The 23,687-nt window shown below is 42.5% G+C and overlaps 1 long non-coding RNA gene across 3 annotated transcripts in view; it reads right to left on the reverse strand.

Annotated features, from left to right (window-relative positions):
• Positions 1 to 3,438: 3,438 nt before the first annotated feature.
• LOC123619072 (uncharacterized) overlaps positions 3,439 to 23,687 on the reverse strand; it is a 34,469-nt gene continuing 14,220 nt past the window's right edge. For 2 of the 3 annotated variants that reach the window (XR_006727602.2, XR_006727601.2), the window contains 4 exons: positions 11,683 to 11,847; positions 11,299 to 11,429; positions 10,762 to 10,973; positions 3,439 to 3,973 (listed from right to left, as the gene is read on the reverse strand). This is a non-coding gene — a long non-coding RNA (uncharacterized LOC123619072). The remainder of the gene's footprint in view (positions 3,974 to 10,761; positions 10,974 to 11,298; positions 11,430 to 11,682; positions 11,848 to 23,687) is intronic. The other variant, XR_006727600.2, reaches the window with a different exon arrangement.

The following is a 23,687-nucleotide window of genomic DNA, read 5'->3' on the forward strand; positions in this document are numbered from 1 at the left end:
AGTTTACGTTTAAGGTTAGACTGAGATGCCACTTAAAGATTCAGCTTGAAAAAAAAAAAAAATCCCCAAATGAATCTTGAAGCCAGCAGATTCCAGCACTGCAGCAAAAGCTAAGCAGTTCTCAGAAAACTGACTCTGCCTGGGGAGGAGCCATCAGTCCTGACTCTCTGGGAACGTCATTTGGAGTCAATAATTAAATTTTATTGGGGCCTTTGGAGGTCTATATGTTGGAATAAAATTTCATGTTGAAAATAATATTCCATAGCTTGGGAGATTTCCTTATATATGAGAGTTCATGGGGTACAACCTCCCTGGAAGATGAGGTGGTGGTTAAGAACTGGAAATTTCCAATCTCAAGCCATTTATGTGCAACACAGCTAAATAAAATGCTTATCCTGACTGATTCTGTATATAAACCCAAACATTCCTTGAATGATTAGATACAAGACCAGTTTGTTCAGAGAGCCCCTGTTCTTGATTCATTGTATGAAATTTGGGGGTGCATGTGTGTGTATGTGTTTCCACTATATCAACTGCCCAGTGATATTTAAAACCTCTCATGTCTTCAGTTCAGCAAGGAAGCCAAATGGCCTTGGGTTCAACTCCATTCTCTCTAAACATAACCACCTCATTCTGCAGGGCAGATTAGATTTAGTGAAAATTAAAATGTAGGCAGAGAGAAGTAACTTCTCTACTCAGTCACCACTGAAGCCCCACACAACCAAGAGTTTGGCGTTTGCCTGTCATCTGCTTTTCTGACCATGGGGAGCAGCTCAAGTGACAGGCACACAGATGCACACGTTGTGTGATTAATGGCATCGACCAGGCCTGGTGGTGAGGTTGCAGGAAATGGAGACAGGCTTGAGCTTGTCCCCTTTTTGGTTTAATGCTCCTTCCAAGGTTTGAAGTCGAGAGGGATCAGGAAAAATTCCAGCCCCATTCTTTGCTAGAAAATCAGAAGGCACCCTTCTTGCTTCTTCCAGCATCACTTGCCAAGGCCAGACCTTTAGTGGGAAGCTATACCAGACTTCTGATTGGCTCACCAAGATCGCCTTCTCCCTCCCTCGCACCTTTGCTTCCTTCTCTTCCTTTGTTCCTTCCTCTCTCTCTTTCTTTGTTCTTTTCATTCCGTCGCTTTCTTTTTTTCTCCTCTTTCTCCCAAGCACTGTCTCACCTCAGCCATTTCAGGGTGCAAACTGTCCCGCCAGAATGGGTTCTCTGCAGAATCTCTGATGAAAGGATGAGCATGCGAATTTGAGCAGGGTCAGAGCAGGCAGCATGAAGATCTATAGCAACTCCCAACCTAACCCCCTTGGACGACACCCCAGCCACTTTCTGACCAAATGGGTCATTCCTGAGCATGGTTCTTCTACTGCATCAAGAACACAGGAGACAGGGGTGGGGGGAGGGTATAGCTCAAGTGGTACAGCACATGCTTAGCATGCATGAAATCCTGGGTTCAATCCCCAGTACCTCCTCCAAGAATAAACAAATAAACCTAATTACCTCTCCCCATTACCCAAAAAAAAATTTTAAAAAAGAGAATACAGGAGACCAAGATTCCACTATTAAAAATGTGCCAAACTTGAGGCCACAGCCTCAGGATCATGTTCAAAGTGGAGAATTCTTTCCTTCACTCACTGACTCTTAAATTTTAATCTATTTTGAATATGTAATCTAGACACATGAAAGGTAGAAAAGGACAAAACTGCTTCCTCAGTCCTATCTCCCAGCCCCTCCCACCAAGCTCACCAACAGCCTTTCTTTAAATTAATAGACTTTTTTTTTTTGAGGAATTTAAGTTCTATGGAAAATTTGAGTGGGAAGTATATAGAGTTCCTACATATCCCCTCACGCCCCTCTCCACTTTGCCTCCCTATTACCACCTGGTATTGGTGTTATATATTTTCACAATTGCTGATCCACTACTGACCCATTATTATTAGCTAAAGTTCATCATTTGCATTAGGGTTCATTCTGTATTGTATGTTCTGCAGGTTTTGACAGATGTATGATGACATGTGTCCACGATTAGAATATCATATGAGAGAGTTTCACTGCCCTAAAAATCCCCGTGTTCTCCCTTTTCATCCCTCCCTCCCCATAAAACCTCTGGCAACAGCTGATCTTTTCACTGTCCTGGTAGTTCTGCCTTTTCTAGAATGTCATACAGTTGGAATCATACTGTATGCTGCCTTTTCAGACTAGCTTCTTTTGCTTGCAACATGCATGTAAGTCTCCTTTATATCTGTTTATGGCTTGATAGCTCATTTCTTTTTATTGGTGTGTAATATTCCACTGCCTGGTTTGTTTATCCATTCACCTACTAAAGGACATCTTGACAAATAAGTTTTGCCAATTATAAATAAAACTGCTATATACACTCACATGCAGGGTTTTGCATGGACATAAATTTTCAACTCATATGAATAAATACCAAAGAATGTGATTGCTACATCATATGGTAAGAGTGTGTGTAGTTTTGTAAGAAATTGCCAGATTTTCTTCTGACCTAATGTGTTTCTTGGAGTTTCAAAGTATATATTAGTTATCACAATAGGTCTCTAGCAAAGATGGAGACCCAGGCACTGCCAGCAATTCCTGGTGGACACCAAGGCTGTTGCCATTTGGAGGAACAAAGAGTTGATCTTTAGAGAGTGCACTTGACCAAGCTACAGGGGTTCATGTCCTGCCTCTGCTAGTTACTTGCTCTGTGACCTCAGGCAAGGTGCTTAACCCTTCCATGATTCTGTTTCCTCAACTGAAATTAGGCTTGGTAATAGTACCCAGATGCTAGAGTTCTAAGCATTACCTGAGGTGTCTCATGCATGTCTTAGCACACCTCTTGGTACAATTGCTCGTAAGTGTTCATTATTTTTATATCCTAGTTCAAAAACTAGCAACCCCCCTCACCTCCCCACATAACCAGTGCATTCTTTAGTGATGAATTTGTATAACAGGGCACTCAGGTGCACCAAAGACAGAACAATTTGGTACCCTGTAAAATCTGGTGAGAAAAAAAAAAGCACACAGCAGCTAAAGTAAAAGGAAGTCAGAATTAGAAAGGAGATTTCTTATTTTAAGGTTTTGGTCCACAGAATGAATACGCTCACTCTAGCCCTTAATCTCCAGCAGTGTCTTGTTGGCTCAGAAGCCTCTGGGTTAAGTCCTGGGTTCTGAAATGCCCTCTCTCTGGTGACCTGCTGAAGCCTGCTTTGCAGACACCCGGGCTAACCTCGCACTGCTCACGGTGAGAAGCCTCCTCACCCCGAGGGCCTGACTAATCCCCCCCGTATTTTCCTTCCTCAGACAACTCCGCAGGCAGGCAGGAGGGCCATGTGGTCATTTTTTTTTTTTTCCTATTTCTCTGGGCAATTCTTCTATGATGACATAACGATGTGTGCTAACGATAAGAAATAAATGCGCTGTAGCTGTATCTCTTGGTATTGGGTTTATTTTGGAAATTAACAAACAAACAAAAAGGAAATGCTCTCCTGCGCCTTCCTGATAAATAATCTATGGCTCCCACAAGGCCCTCACACCAGTGGAAATGGAAACATTTGAGTGCACCTACCAGCTGATTTGTCTTCATGATATCAGATAACTAGTTTTCCTGTTTTAACCGCATGAGCAGGGTTTAGATGTCAGGAGGTCAGAGCGTATGGAATTTTTCTTTTTAAACTAAGGGTAAACAGTGAAACCCGATAACTTATTCAAGGCATATGGCCCAAAAGCAGGCACTCGTTAATATGAGTCGTATCGCCTTAATAAAGCATGACACGAAGGGCATGTTTGGATCAAAATATTTCTGAATCACTGTAAAGCTGAACTATGACAGCAGGGTTCAGAATCCTTCTTAGAAATTAACAAATGGGGTAGGTTTGAGAAGTTGAACCGTAGGACATGTGGGTCTGCTGGAGTCTTCCAAAGGATGGTGACAGGCAGGTGTTAAGACTGTTCAGCCCATCAGTTCCTGCGGGAAGAACAGGAAGAGGGCAGAGGATCAGAACCAGTAGGGTCTTTAAATTTTTTTTTTAATTGAAGTCTAGTCTGTTACAGTGTGTCAATTTCTGGTGTGCAGCAATGTCCCAGTCATGCATATCCGTACATATATCCATTTTCTATTCTTTTTCATTATGGGTGACAACAAGATAGTTTGAGATTTGCAAACACTAACTACTATATATAAAATAGATAAACAACCAGTTTATACCATTTAGCACAGCAAGGTCTTTCTTGTTTGTCTCTCCCACCCCACTCAAGTGTCTTACTTACACTTCTGGGCACAGCTTACTAGAGTTGTGAGAAAAAGAAAGGAAGAACAAAGGAAAGAAGAAAGGAGTCAGTCCCAGGGAGCATTCTCCCACTCTACATTTGCTTTGGATGCACAAGGGCTCAGGGAAATCTCCCTCTTTTTCTAGAACATTCTGCACTATGAGGTCCCGTCTAGTGAGTTTGGGTAATGATTAACAGCACAGTATCGAGAATCAGACAGCAGAAACCACCTCGGAGGTCTGACTCCACCCCGCACTAGTCCTATGACATTGAGCAGTTCTTCTCTAAGCCTGAGCTTCCTTGGTTGTGAAACAGAAATAGTAATAGTAACATACCTCCTCCTCCTGCCACACAGAAAATCCCAGTGCTTGGCATAGTTTCTGATGCATAGTGAGTGCTCAGTCTAGGTCGTTAATTGCACTATCATTGTCGTCATTGCTATTTTGAGTCAACTACCCCACTTAACGGATACTTCTCTATCTGGAACAGGGCACAGGCAGGAAAGAAGTTAGCAGTAGCAGTGTTCGGGCATGGAACTGGGGTTGGGTATTTGAGTGTCTTTAGATGCCACCCGCTGTACTGGCTCCACCATTTAAGTCAGTTCAACAAGTGTATTTTGAGGCTCTTCTCTGTAGGTGAGTCAGCAAACGGTTCTGGGGAGTGTGCCAGGATCCAGGGGACACAATGATAGCCCTGCCTGACAAGCCCTTTGCCTGCATGGGGGTTTCCACAATTGTGGCTGCCCAGTCAGTGGTGTCATGTGAGGTTGAAGATAGCCTCTCAAAATATCAGAGTGGCCTCTTCGAATCTGCATGAGCACACATGTTATCCTGACTCCTATTTTTCCCTAAACATATAATTTTAATAAAACAATTTCAATTTAAAATCCTTTTTAAGTTAAAAAATCAAATATTAATACAAACTGCAGTAAAGTATGTCTAAGCAAAAGAATTTTATCCCATGTAACCCTTGAATAAAACATTCCAAATGTTTAAGCAATACATCGACCTAAACCATGAAGACACTGACCCCATGCCATTTGCCCCTGCATCCAAAGCATTTGTCTGCTCTGTGAGAACATGGGTGAGTCATGGCTCTTTAATGACTTGATATATACTTAATATTCAACTTTAATTTTTTTTCTGGTATCAAAGAAACTGAATGATGGTATTGGACCTTACAGTAACTCCCCCAACCAAGCTTCAGAATATATTCTTATGTTTGCAAAAGAGAATCTATATCTTAGATATCTCTCCTAACCACTTGCCTTTGTTAGGTCAAACTAAAACAAAATTAAGGGATCAACTAAGATAGGTTAGCAGATAGGTTAGTGAACTGAGATGTTGAACTCATTCATCAAGAATATTTGGAAGAAGGATGTGGGCCCCCGTTGCCTTCTTGATGCCCAGGAAGTCACAGCTCCATCAGGCGGAGCCATGCTGGGCTTCCGGGAGGCCTGTTCCCGCAAACTTCCTTTTTCACTTGAAGCTGAATGTCCCTTGGTCTCCTGTCAGTCACGGAGACGTGGATGGATGAAAAGAGGGGCACTGCAGCTTTTGCCTCCAGGTGCAGTCAGAGCCTTGCCATTATTTTCCTGCACCAATGAGAGGATGAGCAGGGGCATCTTGGCCTTGACCTTTCATTTTCACTCAATGCCTCCCCCACTGGGTGGGAAAGTGAAAAAGTTGCTTCATTTTTATGACTTTTATAGCTTTGACTACAAAAAAAGAAAAGTTTTGAGAGCTAGTTTTAAAAGCACTGAGTATCTGAAAGGGGGTGTTTTCTGTGGTATCTCTGAGTTGTACACGCTTGATGCTGTAAGAAGTACCCTTAAGGAAAACATTTCTCTACACCAGGTGAGCCTCTTTGCCAGTTTACAGATGGAGTAGCTGCCTCAGCACCCATTAAAGTCTCCCTGGGCTGCCCACATTCTGTCTTCTGGTCCCCATATAGGGAGGAGAATATGGAGATAGAGATGTTTGGTATATTCTTAAATATCTAATGTCCTGCTTTTTGAAATTCTAAAGCTACTTCAAAGGATTTTATGGTAACCATTTCAACTCTAATCTTTATTCGATTTGGGGAAAAGTACGTCTTCGTTTCCCCAAATAGCTTTCCAAATACTGTCCTTAGTTTTGTCCCCAAAGCATCAGCTGGCGCTCCAAGCCCTGATGGCCTCACAGTGAATTCTCCCCCACAAGCCCGCCCTCCTGGCCCTCCTGGACTTCCGTCAGCTCATCCCCCACAAGCTCTGTTTGTGGATGAATTTTTCTTCTCCTAAGTCCTTCTTCTCCAGGCTGACTTCTACCCATCCCTCATGCATCAGTTTTAACATGGATTCCCTCAGGAGAGCTCTCCAAACCCCTCAACTAGGACATGGGCTCTTAACCCACACTCCCCGGCTTCTTGGAGGATGACTTCTAAGGGACTTCATGCAATTGCTTTTTGACTGCATGTTTCCCACTCTGAGTTCAGAGACCATTTCTGTCTTACCATTGTACCCCGGAAACTCTCACAATATTGACACATGGTAGGCGCTCAATAATCTTTGACAGAAGTGAAAGAGAACACAGAGAGAGACAGAGGGAGGAAGGGAGGGTGGAGAGGGAAGAAGAACATGAGAGGAAGGGCAAAAGAAGGCATCACTGCAGAGGCATTCCTAATTTGTCGTACCCTCCCCTACACGTGGCCTCTCTCCTCCTCTTCTTTCCTCCCTTCTCTACCATCTCCTCTCCATGGAAACACCATAATTAAAATAAAATTAAAATCATTCTCACCTCACTGTATACCCCAATCTGATCTGTCTTTTTTTGTGTGTCTGTCATTCTGAGTCCTGCCTCCTCAATTCAAATATACCTATTTCGAAGCTAATTTACTCAACAAGCATAAAATATCATGTCTCTCTCACAGGCACCTCAATAAATCAATGACAAAATATATTTTGCTAAAATGCTATTTTTTCTTTTGAGGTTTGAAAATCTTACAAAAGTTTAAGGCATCAGATAATTCCCTCTTGACAGTGACATTGCAAAATTAATGGAAGGAAGACACTAGAAATAATCTTATTGCAGGTGCAGGTGGAGGTGAGGCACATCTTGGCAAAAATTGAGAGAAAAATGTGGTTTGGGGAGAGTTAGATGTTTTATTTATAATTTGACTTCATTGGTCTCTAATGCATGAGGTCTCCATTTATTTAACGGAATAGATGTCTATTCTATTTAGTAAAAAGAAGGCTTGACCCTGACCCGAGGGGATGTAGAAATTGGAACAGAGGTATGTCAAAGCCCCTTTAGGACATTTCCAATGGGGTAAAAGATCCCAGGCTGTAAAAGGGAACATTGCACTGTCTGTGAGTATGAACTAGATAAAAACATTTTCAAAGCAACTTTCCATCATCTTCCATGAATTTCCCTTTTACATGCAGAGAAATCAGGAAGATAAAAAGAGAGAGAGAGAGAGCATAGCACAATAGCGTTGCAGAGGATCATATATGTTCATCTGCATCGTTGTCTCCAGTTTTCACTTTGTCACCTTAAGGAATCTATTTCAGGAGTGGCATCGCTCCAGAGCAGGGCAAGAAATCGAGTGCAGTGTGGATTCACTCATGATGAGCGATTTCAAAAGTTAAAATTACTAAATCTGGGCTGGAAACTAAGAGAGATTTACTTTGGCATTAAAGATGTGTACTGAGCAGTAAAACAGACAGATCCTTATCATGTTGTCCCATAAGAGACTGGGCTGGCCACTCAGAGAAGTTAATGCTAAGGAAATTTAAAGCAAGTGTTAGGAAATACTTCTTCATCTGGTAGAATTCATTCTGAGGAATCTGCTGCCACAGGCAGTCATAAAATCAATCACTGAGGTGGATTTTTCAAAGGGGCAGAATAACATATGACCCACTCTTCTGGCTAGTTGGGGAAGATAGAAGCAATCAATTTGCCCGCTTCTAGAAGATTCCGGTTGATTACAAGGGGGGTCAGCAAAGAGATAGTCCCCACACTTGATCAGGATAATTAAAAACTGTTTGCCCATGCTCACATGTCCTAGACGGAAAGTGGAAATAGATTAGAAAGCTCCAATGAGCTGATCTAATAAGACAAATATTTTTTGACGGGGACAAAAAAATTAAACAATGCAAAAAAGAAAAAAAAAAAAAAGCCCACAAACGAAAAAGACCTATTCCAAGAACCAAATACAGATGTTCCTAAAATATTTTTCATACAAGCTTTTTTTTTCTGATGAGACAGATATCACATGATGTTTTTGTTTGTTCATCTGATTTTCAGACTAGTATTCTCAGAGTAAATCTGCCAAACTTGAAACCACTTAACAAGCATGACTTTCTTCTTCTGGATGGAGAGTGCAGTCAGAAGTTGTGAATGCACTGTAAATGTTGGCGAGGCAGTGTTAATTCTAAGGTTGTCATGTTGAATGTCAGCAACAAGCCCCTTTGATAAAGGCATCACAGTTTAAATTCAGCTTCTTTTTATTTAATCTGCCCCCACCTCTTTAACTTTCTTTTTTGAAAGTGTAGTGTATTCTCCAGGATTTCACTTTATGCTACTACAGGTACATCAAAAGCAATATTACACCTTTGACAGTGTAATGTATCAGATTCTGAAAGAGACACCGAAAAAGACGTTTCACATCTGGTTGGAACCTGCATTTTCATTTGGGGACAAAAGAATGTCACACAACCTACTAAAGGAGAAAAAAAATAGAAATTTTACTTTAAAAATTACAAAGTAAAATAAAATCCTGAATAAGTCATCCTAAAACCTAGTCAGTAAATTTCCATAAACTGTAACCGTGCTGAAAAGGCAAAGTCACCATTGTCACCTCCTGGAAACCAGGAAGTGTTACTGACTTAAATGGACAGTGACCTGTCTAGTTTCATTACCCATGTTAAAGAAAAAGCAAAAGTCAAGATAAAGGGTATCTGGAAGTTCTTTCATGATAAATCTCTGTAACTTGCAATAGTGGTTATAATTTGGGCATCAGGACATCTTTATTTTCATAAGCACATTTTATTACACCATTGCCCTGCCCTAAATTTTTTTTAAAAAATATGTAAAAGGGTAAGTATCTTATCTTATGTCAGAAGAATTTTCTGTGGTTGCTATGGCACTGTTGGAAGCTCTACAAGGCATTCTTGCATCAGTGCATGGGACACGTCACTCCTACAAGCATTCCTTATGGCAGGCACAATCTCTGGAGCCAGACTTCCTGGGTTTCAGTCCTGGTTCTGCCTTCATCCGCTGAGTTCCTTGGGCAAATCATTTCACTCCCCTTGCCTCAATATCCTTATCTATAAAATAGGTAGAACAATATTGCCTATCCCAGTTTTAAGTTTAAATCAATGTAAAGTAACTAAAACTGTGCCTGGTACATAATAGTGTTGAGTCATTTTTATTTTCCTTCAATCCCCAGAAAGTCTGGGTTTAAGGTAATTCATCTTTATGCTGGAAGAAACCAAGACAGCACGGGTCATTTCCTCCTTAAAGGATTTGGAGTTAGGAATGGGAGAAGGTTCCATGGTCACTCTCTCTCCCCATTCTGGTCCCTACCCTTTCTCCTGCCGGGTTTCTCCTTGAACTCTGTGCTCTGCAATCCAGCTAAGTTCCCCCACTCCTTACTGCTCTTCCCTTGGCCTGGAATAGCTTCCTCTTCTCTCCCCCTACCAAACGCTGACTTGGCTCACTCACAAGCATCCATCAGCCCTCTGTTTTGATGTCATCACTTCTGAGAAAAACTCGCCAAACCTGAGTTAGGTGCTGCCTGTACATGCACTCACAGCCTTCATCCTTCAATCGCCATCTTTCCATTATCTGCTTACTCTGTCTCCAGCATTAGACCGCAAGCTCCACTTGGCAGGGACTTGGTCTCGTCCATGAACCACTGTTCCCCATCACTGAGCTCCAATTCTGACACACTGAATGGACTAAAGAAACCATCCAGACCAACAGGAAAGCCTACTCCTTCCTCAGGAACATGCTTTCTATCTCCATTTGCATTTACTCTACAAAATCACCTCTGATCAGGGTCTTTTCAAATGAAATGAATGTTTTGGTTATTGTATTCAAAGTCAGCATTACAGAAGAACGGTGCTGGGTTTGTGTGGAAATCACTGGTGTATCTTTTATAAAGCGAGCACTGGGAAAATCTATAATGCCGTCTGAATTGGGGAAAGTTCAAAACAAATTAAAATGGGAGAAATACTTTCTTTGGGGCTTATTTTGGCCAATGAGTGGTGGTGGTTGTTTACATAAGTCTAAACTTAATTGCTTAATCATATTGCAGCATTTACACTTATCTCCCAGAGTTTGCAAAATAGTATTAACCTTATCATCTTTTCAGTACAAATATCATATACTGGGTTTTATGGTGGATGATTGGAATGGGAAAAAAATAGATCAAGCAATCAGACACAAGCATAGCGAGATAAAAGCCTGACTCAAGCAACTCACTCTCCCATTTTACTCATACCTGAAAGATGCAGTTAATAGAGGCAGAAGCATGGAGCAATCCAGGTGAATGATTCAGTTCTTTATTTCTCTTTGTGAAAGCAAGTTAAATATACATTTAGAGGCCTATGATCACAACAGTAACAACAGCTTAGCACACTGGGGCAGGAGCCGCACACAGGTCCTCTCCTAAGCACTGTCCATGCATAACTTCATTTAATCATCACACGGCTCCTACAGGGTATGGAATGATTAAAAAAACAATATTTGAAATTGGTAGATACTGACAGGCATACGTAGAATAGATAAACAAGATTATACTGTATAGCACAGGGAAATACATACAAGATCTTTTGGTAGCTCACAGAGAAAACACTGTGACAATGAATATATCTATGTTCATGTAGAACTGAAAAATTGAGCTCTACACTGGAAATTGACACAACATTGTAAAACTGAATATAACTCAATAAAAATAAATAAATGAAGTACAAAAAAAAAAGTATAGTTGAGTAACTTGAGGCTACAAGATGGAGAAATTTTGCCCAAGGTCATTCACCTGAGAATCAACATAGTCAGCCTTCAAAGCCTTGGTCACTTGATTCCTGAGCTGTGTTTCTTCCCTTCTAGCCAACACAGCAGCCCTCACCCAAACTCAGACAAGAAGATGTAGTGGGGAAAACCTGAGGTCTGGAATTTAAAACACAAATTAATCACCAGTTCGAATAGATCACTCCATCTCTGTTTCATCACTTTTTTGACATGAGAAGAATAATATTCTTATCTGCCCTGCCGGCCTCTCAAAGTTCCCAAGATGATCAAGTGAGATGTTTTACATGCAAGAACTTAGGAAACAGGAATGTGCTATGCAAATATCAGTTGATAGGGTTTGTTTACCAGCATAGCCTGTTGATGGATTTGTATGAATTTAGTTGGTACTTACAGGATATTTTATGTATGACTGTTGAAAGTGAGTTCCACCCACATCAGACATGATAAATGGATGAAAATGATAGGCTTTGTCCACACAGATAGCTGGATGTGATTTGAAGAAGGAAGTGGCTGTCCCATAACTGTACTCTGGACTTAGGGAAGCAGTGCCTGGTACCTACAGAACATCAAAGACAAGGTTTCTCTTCTGAATGCAGCTGTGCCTGGGAACAGCACTGCTTACAGATTAAGCAAAGGCAAATCCATTTGAATAACAGGGACTTTAAGGGGATTAAAAAGTGATCTTATCTAAAGAATAGACCAGTATCTCTGTATTTATTTACTTGGAGAAGACCGATCACTTACAAGGTTTTAATTTTTTTGTTTTATATCCTATACACCTTTTCCCCAACATATTTTTCTATAAAAAGTGAAAATGTAGAAGATGTTATCTACCTCTATTACATGTGCAAAGCTCTGGGAAAACGTAGTGTTAAAGAGAAGAAGGTAACCTGAGATCCAATTTCATCTATCAGACTTTTCCATCTGTCCTTAGCATCCTAACTCTCCTTGCTTTCAATGTAAAATAACACCCTTGAGTATAATAATTTATTTTCTCTCCTGTGTTTACTGAGTATTCAAGGATACGGTTCAGTCCTAGAATAGATAGATATCTGTAATTTCTCTCTGCCCAGCATCCATTCCCTCTTTATGAAATAGAACCTCCATTTTTATGTTAGGACACCATCCCCTTTCTCTACTCTCAGTCCTTAAGGTTTAAATGGGGCAGACTTCACCCCCTGGTTTCAGTAGTTGGCATGTAACTGAAACCCATTCAATCAAAATGATGGTGATTTTTCCAAGGCTGGGCATGCGACCCAATCCAAACCTATGGAAGTCAACCCTGAAATGTTTGATGCAACTACAGAGAAAAGAAGAGCTAAACTACCAAGATATAATCTTTGAGGTATTAGGCGCCATCTTTGCTGCCACTTGAAGAGAATCTACTTGACAATGAAGCCAACATGAAGAAAAGCAGAAGCAAAAGATTAAAAAAAAAAAATTGTAATTGTCATAGTATTACTTACACACTTAGCTCTTCCTTGTTCTTTCCTATTATTTGAAGCAATGTATTCTCTTTTTGATCAAGCCAACTTCTACTCAGTTTCTATTAATTGCAACTGAATGGAACCTCACTAACCACAGAGATTTATCAGTTGTGCAGAGTTTCTATGCATTACATATATTGTCTGTCAGCACTCTGGTAGCATCTCAGAAAGCACAGATGAAAAGAGAATGTGTAGAGCTGCATTTACTTCTTTTGTTTTGTTTTGTTTTCCTTCCCTGTTCTTGATTATTCCAGAATATTGAGTAATAGTAACAGCAAATATGTGTATAGTACAAGCAATATAAAAGGCACTTTTTAAATCCCATGTCTTAGTTATAATTATTATTCCTGACTAAGGAAACTAAAGACAGAAAAAAAATTTCTGTATTTCAAAATAGCACTGGAGATATACATTGAGCCTCAATGTAACATCTTCCAGATGTCAACACATGTATTTTTCTCCACATAAGAGTCTAGCAAAAGCATCCCAAGTTAAGAGTCAAATTATGCTTCTCATCTTGCCATTGAAAAACTCCTGAGGCTTGGAGAAAGAAACCTAATTATTTATTTTGCATCAGGAAATCTACAATGCCAGGAAAAAGGATGGAAACAAACCTTGTGTTCTAACATTGGTCTTGAAAATCAGAGCTTTCAATTCTAGTCCCAATGTCACCATTAACTGGCTACGTGAACTTGGACATATCATGTCATTGTCTTGAGTATCTGTAAAATTAAGTCAGTGACATCCAACCTCCTTATCTCTTGTGCATTACGTATGAAGCAAAAGAAAAAAAGATATTTAAAAATTATTTGAGAAGTTTAAGTGTCTAGAAACAGGCAGGATATTGCTACCTCTTAAGTTTAAAAAATTCAGATGTGTTTGAGTAAGACAGAAAAACCTTCCTTCATCACGGTATGGCCTGGAAATCTCCTATGCCACAACCAGAAAATAAACCCTTCCTGGGGTAGCAGACAAGAAGATAATTTAAAATCACAGCAACGTCATCATTCTTCATTCACACTTGATGATTTATTCCATGTATTCTGTAGCTCTACAATATTCTTGTGCTATCAACTCCCATGGAGGAAAGAGTTATCCACTATAAACTAACAGCAGAAAGAATATCAAAAGGGCTTAATTACAGTATTGAGTCTGCCACTGGCTCATTTTGTGATGCAGCATACTGCCCCTTCTAATCCTTGGCTTCCTTGGAAGGATTGAATTATGTTATGTGTTAGACATCACCGGCACTCACCAATATCTGGCTTCCCTCTCCCTTCCAAACACAGAGAAGACTATATTTCTCAGACTCCTTGGAGTTATGCTTGGCTAGGTGACTAGTTTTGGCCAACAGGATAAGAGATAAAAGGCCACATGTTACTTCTGATCACGAGACCCTCCATTACTCTCTTCTCCCGCTGTGGCTGCAGAGGATCCATTAACTCAAGATGGCCCAGTTATAGATAACAGAGCCTCCGTCATCTGGGCACTTGAGTAGGTACATGGAACAGAATCCCCTTGCAAACTTGCAACTGATATCTAGTGAAAACAAGAAATAAGCCTTTGTTAAATATTTTAGAGCTGATTTGTCACAGCAGCATAACGTAGCTTATCCCAATACAATCATTTCCACTGCTTTTCCTCTCAAATCTCACCTGCTCCAATTGCCACGCATACATGTTTTCTGTGCTGAAATAATGGATTTAGAGCAAAAAGAAGCTATGAACCCCAAAGATCTGCTAAGATATTTTTCTTGATAAGTTGCAAGGTGAGATGGGGATAATGAGAGGCCCCAAAGAGGTTCTCTACCCCCAGCAGGAGGCCTTCTACAAAATTTTCTTGAATATACTTTCCAGTTCCTCCTACCAGGACTTCTAAAAAAATAAATTAAAATATGTGTTTTAGCTTACCAAATATAAAAAAGGGAATCAAAAGATGCATTTTAATATAAAAGTGTACAGAATAGAAATGTAGGTTTAATATAATTAGATGTTTTTAATATAATTAGATGCATTTAATTTATTAGTCATATTTATTTGCAGATGTGTCCCAAAGGGCTTGAACAATTAGTACCTTTTAATAATTCTAATAGATAACTCCGTATTCCTGACTCTGCTCACGTAACCAAGGTGTATGTTCAGCTGGTTGACGTGTGGTAAATTTTATGTATTCATGTTTTGTTTGGGGGTGGGTTTATTTTTTTTTCAAGAAAATCAGAAGACCAATTCAAGGAAAATACCAAAAAGTTGAGAATAAGAATAACAGTGTGTTTCTAGCCAAGGAGCAAGCCAAACAAAAAGATATGTTTGTCCATTTTACTTCTCATCTGTGACTCCCTTGAGTACATCAATGTAGAGATAACGTCTTTCCTTCCACTAATCCTTCACTCCTCTCGGTCAGTTGCATCTACCTAGCCCCAAATCTGGTCCTCAGCTTCTTTAAAGCAGAGAGTGCTTCAATAAATATTTCTTTATAAAAGCTTGGCAGATGCTCAAATGCACTCACAAGTATTTCATCATGGGAGAGTGGTTCATTGACAAATAGTAACAGCAATAAATATTTGTTGAATGACTCTTAATAATTAAAGAGATCCTCTCCTAGAAACACTCTTCCATGAATTTAGTTTTTAAAAGGCAATAAAAAAGATAGGGAATAAGATGGAAGGATATAAATTATTTTTTCATTAATTCATTTTAATTCATGCACTTAACAAATATTTATTAGTTTTCTAGCCAATGCCAGACATCGTGCAAGTTACTTCTTAGGGATGTACTGAATATCTATTGGTGGATAGCAAATTAACCCCAAACTTGGCAAGTTAAAACAACAAATGCTCGTGATGTCACAATTTCTGAGGCTTAGGAATCTGGGAACTGCTTAGTGGAGTGCTTTGGCCTCAGGGTCACTCCTAAGGTTGCAGACAAGCTATTGGCTGGAGCTGAAGTCATCTCAAGACTGACGGGGGCTGCAGAATCTGGCTCCAAGGTCACTCTCCTAGTTCTTGGCAGGCCTCCGTTCCTCTCTGGCTCTTGGCAGAGACTTTGGTTCCTTGCCACGTGAACCTTTCTGTAAGTTTCCCCAGAGCCAGAGGTCCAAGAGGGAGAAAAAGAGTGCCCACACCCAAATCAGAAGCCACCATGGCTCCTTATTTCCTAGTTTCCCCAGTAGTTCTGAGTCATTTCTGGAGATTAGGCTCCACCCCTCAAAGAGAGGAGCAACAGAGGATCCATGTATTTGGAAACCATGGAGGAAAGTTGATTAGAAAGGAAACTATTAAAAAATTTTTTTCAGACACTTTTTTATTTTTTGACTAACTGCAATTAACATGTGCTATTTGGTAACTCAGTTTTGTTAATAGATGACATTTAGTCATGTAGTTTCAACCTATCAACCTATCCAGAAAGCACCAACCCGTCATCAAAGATATTTGGTATCTACAGATGAGGAATGCTATTTTCCATTCATGTGCCAGGTGTTATGTGGACCCAAAGTTCTAGTTCGGCATTTTGGTAGCTCAAAGAGAGTGAGGAAAACTAAAGGATGACATTGAAAAGGCTATCACAAAGAAAAAAACTAAAAACAAAAAACAAAAAACAACCTAGAAACTGCCACAGAAATGCATTTCCCAATGATTTTCCACGTTGCAATTCATTTAACTTTTAATGGCCTGACCGTATCTTGACCTGTGGAACTGTTTCAAAGATTCAAATTTTCACCATTGTCTCTCACATCAAACAATGAGTTCTGAAGCAGGATTTCCATCTGTCAGTTTAGAGAACTCAGCGATCTCACCTCCGCCTTGACATCAAGGTCCCCTCACCTTTCAGCAGCCAAAGTACCACTTCATCGTCAGCAATGTGGAAAGCCACGAATCAATTCGACTTACCTCACATTGATGAGAACAGTGCATGGATTGCACTGACAGTGGTTGTACTAGAAAAGATGGTAGCCCAGGGTTCTCAACAAAAGCATGCAAGTCAGGTAAGGGCGCATCTGGGGTCAGGGACATCTGGGGTCCCTCTTTATCCTGTCTGTGACTTAAGCAGAGTTCTTCCTTTTTCTTCCCTCTGGCCACCACCACATCCACATTGCAATATCCCTTGTCATTTTATTTAAATCTAAGAAGCAAACCACAGGCAGGGTTCTGAAGAGCCACGTGCGTGGTTAAAAAGGCCTCAGGTTGGAATATGGCCCCTGTAATCCCCTCACAGCGGGAGAGAGGAAACAACTCCAGAGAGGGTTCCCAATGCAACAAATGCCCCTCCCAGCAAAATTTTGCATTTCGTTTTCTGCTTTAATATCTCTATTGGCTGCACATCTGAGAAGGCTTAAGAACATAATTTATTCCGTATCAAATTCCCAGTAATTTATTCTCTCTAAATTGGCAACATAGGAAGAATTTGTGTTCCGTGACTAGCACGGAAGATGATTGCCGGCCACCTCATGTAAGTGAAGTCAGCACAGGTGGCCGTATTTATACGAAAGGAAATGTCCTAGCGTCTCGTGTTTTCAATTAAAATAATTTTTATCTGTTTAATTCGTACATTTATCATGCCCTTTCTTATGATTTCTTAGGCATGTTCGTGTCGAAAATAATAAATTGATATATTAGTTGTAATAATTATTTACAGTGTTTAGTAAGCATGTGGGCATGAACATGATTCTCCAGGATGGGAGAGGTTACTGTGTTGGTTTCCCATCAGGATCTCAAAAGTGAAGTCTGCACTTTTCATAGTCTTCACAGAGCCACAGAATGCAGAAGGGCTGGCGAGTGACCTACAGCTCGATTTCCCATCGTCTACAATTGTCACGTCCAGTCCCACCTGAATCTCTCATCATGGGCCTTCTGGAATCGTATTTTAATAATACTAATAGGAGAGTTTGACTTTGTCCTTGTCCCTGGAGTCCCACAGCCCTCAAAGTTTAGTCTGTTTTTGAATCACGTGCTGGGGATGGTCAGATGAAATTTGTACAGTACCTCAGCAGTCTGGATACCAGGACATAAGCCAATATATCTGAGATGATTGTCAAGGATAACATGATTGTCAAGGCCTCCTCAACTCAAAGCAAACAAAACATATACACTTAGTTAATGAACATTTCTACTGTTCCCTAGAGCTAGAAATAACAATAAACCAGTGCTCAAAAAATGTATTCTATTTCACTTGTGAATTTCCTTGCAACTGAAAGTCTAGAAAGAGAATTCACAAGAGAGAGAAGTCAGTGGGAGGATTTTATTTTTTCCTCCTTAGGAAGAGTGTATTTAGAAAAGAATGAGAAGACGTCTTGCCACTAAGCCAGTGGGAATTTGAAATTACTCCAAACCAAGGAGCCAATAGACTGGCTAAAACATAAGGTAGAATTCAGAGGGAGCTGATCATGTTTTGATCTCATTTTATGCTTTTCTTCATGCTTGTTTCCAAGATCTAATTGGTGCCTGTGTTGGAAAATGTTAACACAGAGCAGCGGTGCAAAAAAAGGCCACCAAAACATCTTAGATTAATCCCTCCTCCAACATAGATCTTGTCCTCTCCCTGGGCAAGTGGCCATAAGATACTGACTTTTAAGAACCCAGATTATCGTCATTCCTTATGTCATCCAAAAGTTATATAGAAGCAGTAGGAAGAAGAAGGTGTCTTCTTAACCTCACTTTAGTCCAGCTAAGAAAGTATCTTGGTCAATGTTCAAATTATGCATAAAATGGCAACAACAAACAGCAAAACATATGTAAAAGGTGAGTTTGGGTTCTATGAGAACTTACTATGGTTCTGATTGGTGGGAAGATTAAGACAGGAAGCACGATTAAGCCTAACCATCATGCTGAGAATTAACTAGAACAACAAACTGGGCAACATCGATTTGAAGCTTCTAACACAGTGGTTTTCAAACTCGTGGCTCTTGAGTGTCTTGGAAGGGACCGTCCAAGGTCAAGGCAGCAGACAGAGTTTAATACCTACTGTGTTCATGCCTGTTACTGCAACAGTCTGGTCCCACCATAAGTAAGAACTAGTTTTTATCAGCACTAGTTGTAACTGTGATTAATTCTCTGCAATCACAATGAAACACTCAAGATGATAAACAGAAGAAGATGGTCAGATTCTCCACCTGTCACTGACACAAACTAAAATCCAGTATTCTTACACTGGCATCGTTCATTCATTCAGCATGGACTGAGCTCTTATGATTTGCCTGGCGCCATGCCAGGGGCTGGGAACATAAGTGAAACAGTTCTGCTCCTAGCCTCCGAGGGGCTTCCAGCCCCAAGGGAGAGAGAGACACATAGAACTAACCAAAACAGCATGTTTCATCTGTTCTGAGAGAAGCGTAAGCACAAAGGAGGCAGCCAATGGAACCCATGCTTCTGGCACATGTGCAGAGTTAGGAATACATTCTGGCAGGAATTTTTTTCTTTGTCACAATGTTCCTTATACTAATCTCTTCTGATATTTCCACAACCTTACAACCTTGTCCACTTCCATGTGCCCTTCTCTCTGTCTTAAACTTTCAGGTAAATGCCCAGGGTACAAGGAGCTCAATTTATTCACTGGAGAAGGGAATCTAAATGAGGAGCATCAGTTAGACTAAAAAGAAGCTCCATTGTCTTGGACATCATTTCAAATCCACTCCTCCCCTCATGAAGATGACAGGGAGGCAGAAGACATGCTCCAAGAACTGTGTGCGAAACATATAGCTTTTTTACACAAACCTCAGTAATCCAAGGAACAAGGAACTTGACTGTCCTCCAGGGAAACAAGAACCTAGTCTGACCTTCTCCACCTGTGCTTGGTGCCTCCTTCCAGCTGGAGTTCCCATTTCTCTCTCTCCTCCCCATCTTTGCTCTGCCCCACCTCCCACACCTTCTGAGTCCCGGGTCAAATCACCGTCCCTCTGACATCTTTCTGGGCAGTTTTCCGAGGCAGGAGGAACCACTCTCTTTCAAGCTTCCAAAGCCCTTTGTACCTGTTATCAGGGACTATTATGCCATGTTTGCTTGCCTCTCCCCCACATGCTCAAAAACTCCTTGAAACCAGGACCCGTGACTTACTAATCTGTGTCCACAAGTACCTTGTACCATGCCAGGAACATCCTACCTACTCAATCAGTGGATGTTAAAAGAAATGCCTAAGTGAGAAAGTTTCCATGGAGAGCAGGGACATAATCACTCTCCCCCTCCTACTTGAGTCCTGTGTTCTCCATGCTACACCCACGGCCCCGCCCACACTCCCCCCTTCTCCCAACACACATGACCCACATCCCAAGCCGGAAAGCTCTACATGCAGAAGAGGCCTGGAGTGTAACCGGGTAGGCACAGCTAGCTGATCTTGACTTCCAGTACTCCCCGAGGGCTGGTTGACCCAAGCTACCACCTCCTTCCAGTTGAGTAACACACACATAGGTGGGTCCTTCCTACAGGATGAAGATCTGAATCCTATCTGCCATTCTGCTGTTTGGAAGTTTGAAAATGGCTAACTAGGTACCCTGATTTTTTTTTCCCACATTGGCCTTAAAAATATTAGATGCTTAGCCTCACAGAGATGTAAATTACATATATATATACATGGAGAGAGAGAGAGATTCTAAGGGGAGTATTTTCTTAAATTCACTTCACCCTCATGGTAAAATTGGAAAAAAAAAAAACTTGAAAAGAAAAGGAAGGAAGGATATAGCTCAGTGGTGGAGCTCATGCTTAGCATGCAGGAGGTCCTGGGTTCAATCCCCATTACCTCTGTTAAATAAGTAAATAAATATATAAACAAAACTAATTACCACCCACCCCCAAAAATTAAATTTTAAAAAGAATAAAAAATAAATAATAATAGTAAAAGAAAAAAATAGTTTTAAAAAAAGGTTAAGTCAAATACTGCCCACACCAATTTGGTAGGACAATTAATGGTTCTCTATCATTGCCACCACATAAGACAGTCATGCTTAAGGCATAATCTATTTTCCTAGCTGAAAAAAATAAATCTGTTCTTAAGTCTGATTCCTCGTGAAATCTGTGAAATGAGCATAGAAATAGATTGAAAGGAAGAAGTGGGGAGAGGCCCTCTTGGCTCCATTTGTCCCTCCATCAGCACCAGCAGACAGGTACTTCTGGGGGCATAAATGGACCAACTCTCTACTCCACCCTGAGAACAGTTTCCCGAAGCCCCTGATGAAATGGGACTTCTTAGTGGAAGGGAAGTTCTCCCGCAGGCGTTTATGTCAGTGTCCCACCCCATCACCACAGGGAGCACGGTGGAGTGCTTGAGATGGAGCCGCTCCTTCTGAGGTTGCAAATCGCACTGTTGGCCACCACCAACCTGTGCTCATCTCTCAGGATAAATATGCCCAAGGTGCTTTCTTTTCCTTTTCCCTCTCCCCCTAGCCTAATGCAAGCACTCTTTTAAGAACTCTCAAAAAAGAAGTAATTATCCTGCACTTCTGTGGCGGGGACACTGCGACAGCAAGCACCTCTGGTTCATCTGGGAAAGACAGAGTGTGCAGGGTCGTGCTGACTGCCGGCCCTGGCCGCAGCAGACTGTGTTGTGGAGGGGAACCTCTAGACCACTGCTTACTACCTCTCGGCTGAGTGGCCCACGGGCTGGAGCCTGCTAGACCACGGTTTCCTGGCTCCCCACGGGCTGGACAGAGCTCCAGGGAAAAGCATCGCCTTGTCCCATGGCTCAGTTCCTTCCCCGTCCAGCCTGTTGCTAGCTGGCTAAACTTAACCAGGGCTCTTAACTTCCCTGAAGCTCAGTTTCCTTAGCAGCAAAAGGGAGACAATAGTAGCACATATGTCTGGGAGTTGTTGGGGGGCGGGGGTGCTGGGGCTGTAAAGAGAGAACCCAGGTAAGGTGCTTAGCCAGGCACCGGGCTCCTGCCTGCACTTCCATCTTCTTATTTCTATTTTTGTCCATGTCTTTTCCTAAAGAATCCTTCTAGCTGGTGGCAATCAACTTTGTTGCGCAAAGGTTAATACTGGGCAAAAATCACTGCTGAGCAAGGTCTAGGGATGGGAAGGTCAAAACTGCAAGGATGTGGATTTCGTCAGGACCGCGGGAGTGGATGGAGCGCAGTGGTGGGGCGGGAGCCAGGCTCTCACGAGCCCAGCCTTGGCTGCGACCCCAGGTGAAGGTTTGGGGGCAGGGGGTGTCTCACGCCCGCCAGACCCACCCAGGCCTTGCTACTGACCAGGGCAAGCAGAACGAGGTTTTGCCCTTGACGCCTTACCGCGCTCTGCATCCCCGTCTCCCTGGGGCTCCCGCTTTGCCCTCACCCTCGCCGCCGTTGCCACGAAGCCGCCTGGAGAGGCAGGCGGGAACCTGTTCTGTCTCCCGGATGCCAAGGCGCAAAGCGAAAAGCCCGCGGTTCCCGGCAGGGGAAATTGGGTCCCTACGTGGGCAGATGATGGGACCTGCTCTTTTCTCCTGCCCTCACCTGAGCCTTGAAGCAACCTACCCCCAGCGTTCGCAGAGCCGCTTTCCCCGAGTTCTTGAAGGTATTATTGCCCTCGCCAACTCCACCCCAACATTTTGGCAGCTACAGGAGGCCACCGGACGACCAAGAGGCAGGGTATCCTCCTCATCCCGTCTCTTAGCCACATATGAAAGGCAAAAAATTAGGTTTTGCCTAAAAGTTGACTTGGTGGGGGGTGTTATGTGAGGGTGGGGGTGGAGATGAATACACCCCAGCTCTCAGGACCGCAGAGCACATGCTGGCTCTCGTTGCTGGATGCCTCCAAAAGCAATAGACTTTTTGATTCCAAAGACAACTTTATGTCTAGCAAGCCTGGAGGAAGAGGAAGCCCTGAGGAGAAGAGGACTCAAATGAGGAGTCACGTCGATGCACGTGGTAGATGCCAAGCCACGCCCCACCCACTCACGTCTTCCTCTCATTGCCACCACCTTGCGTGTGCAAGGACACACACAAACACACCACTTAGGTGGACCCCAAACTAAGGCCATAAAGCTTCCCACCCAGTCGCTGAGGGCGGGACTCCACCACGCCCCTTCTCCTCCAAAGGGTTCCTCCTTCTAACTTGTTCTGCCCTCTGATTTCAGCTCCAGTCCCCCCTGGACAGTCCTTTCAGCCTCACTGATTTTTGCCCTGCACTGGGCTGTGGGAATCCCACCGTGGCTGCCAGCGTTTCAGCCTTCTTTGGTGGAGCTGCAGGGATGTGACTGAGGATGTTCCAGCCTCAGGGTTATCCTCCCCGCCCAGTGGGCTGGCCCCTGCCACACTCTGCCCATCTCCCAGGGCCTGGGAAGCACATTCCAGCCTCTAGTCCTCGCCTTCCCCTTTCTTAGCCTTTTTAAACTAGCCACGGAGAGCTTACTTGGGGCCATAAGATGGGAAGGTTCCCCTGCACTCCATCCCCCCTAACCCACTTCTCTCAATCTGCTACTCTCCTGGTGACAGCGACAAAAACTGTGCTGAAGGCTGGGGGACCCTGGGAGTGGAGGGGGACATGCATATGAATAAAGTTTGCTCTCTGCACCTAGAAAGCTGTGTGGAGCCCAAGAGAGGGGCCAGCATGGAGTGAAGGGTGCCAGAGACAAGAGCTGGCCCTGCAGCCACGGTCACAGAGAGGACACTGCTGCAGGGTAGGGGAGGTTCAAGGAACGGTGGGACAGATGAGCAAAGGTGCCGCAGGCCGAGGAAGGAGGCCAGAGGCTGTTGCCGAGAGACCGAGGTGATCAGTCCTACAGACTCTGAGGTTTTGCCCCTGGCCCGCAGGGCCAAAATCCAAGGCTAGGGAGGTCAATCAGAGTCTGAGTGAAGTCAAGGAGAGCACACAACTGGGCATCTCAGTATCGGGCCCCAGACTCTGGCTCCTAGCCCTGGGCAGAAAACTCTCCTATTTCCTCGGGGCAAGCAGGTACCCAGAGAGGCCAAGCCAAGGCTAGAGGATGGGTGAAGGGAAGTG

This window comes from Camelus bactrianus, chromosome 27, assembly GCF_048773025.1.
Source record: "Camelus bactrianus isolate YW-2024 breed Bactrian camel chromosome 27, ASM4877302v1, whole genome shotgun sequence".
NCBI classification, from domain to species: domain Eukaryota; kingdom Metazoa; phylum Chordata; class Mammalia; order Artiodactyla; family Camelidae; genus Camelus; species Camelus bactrianus.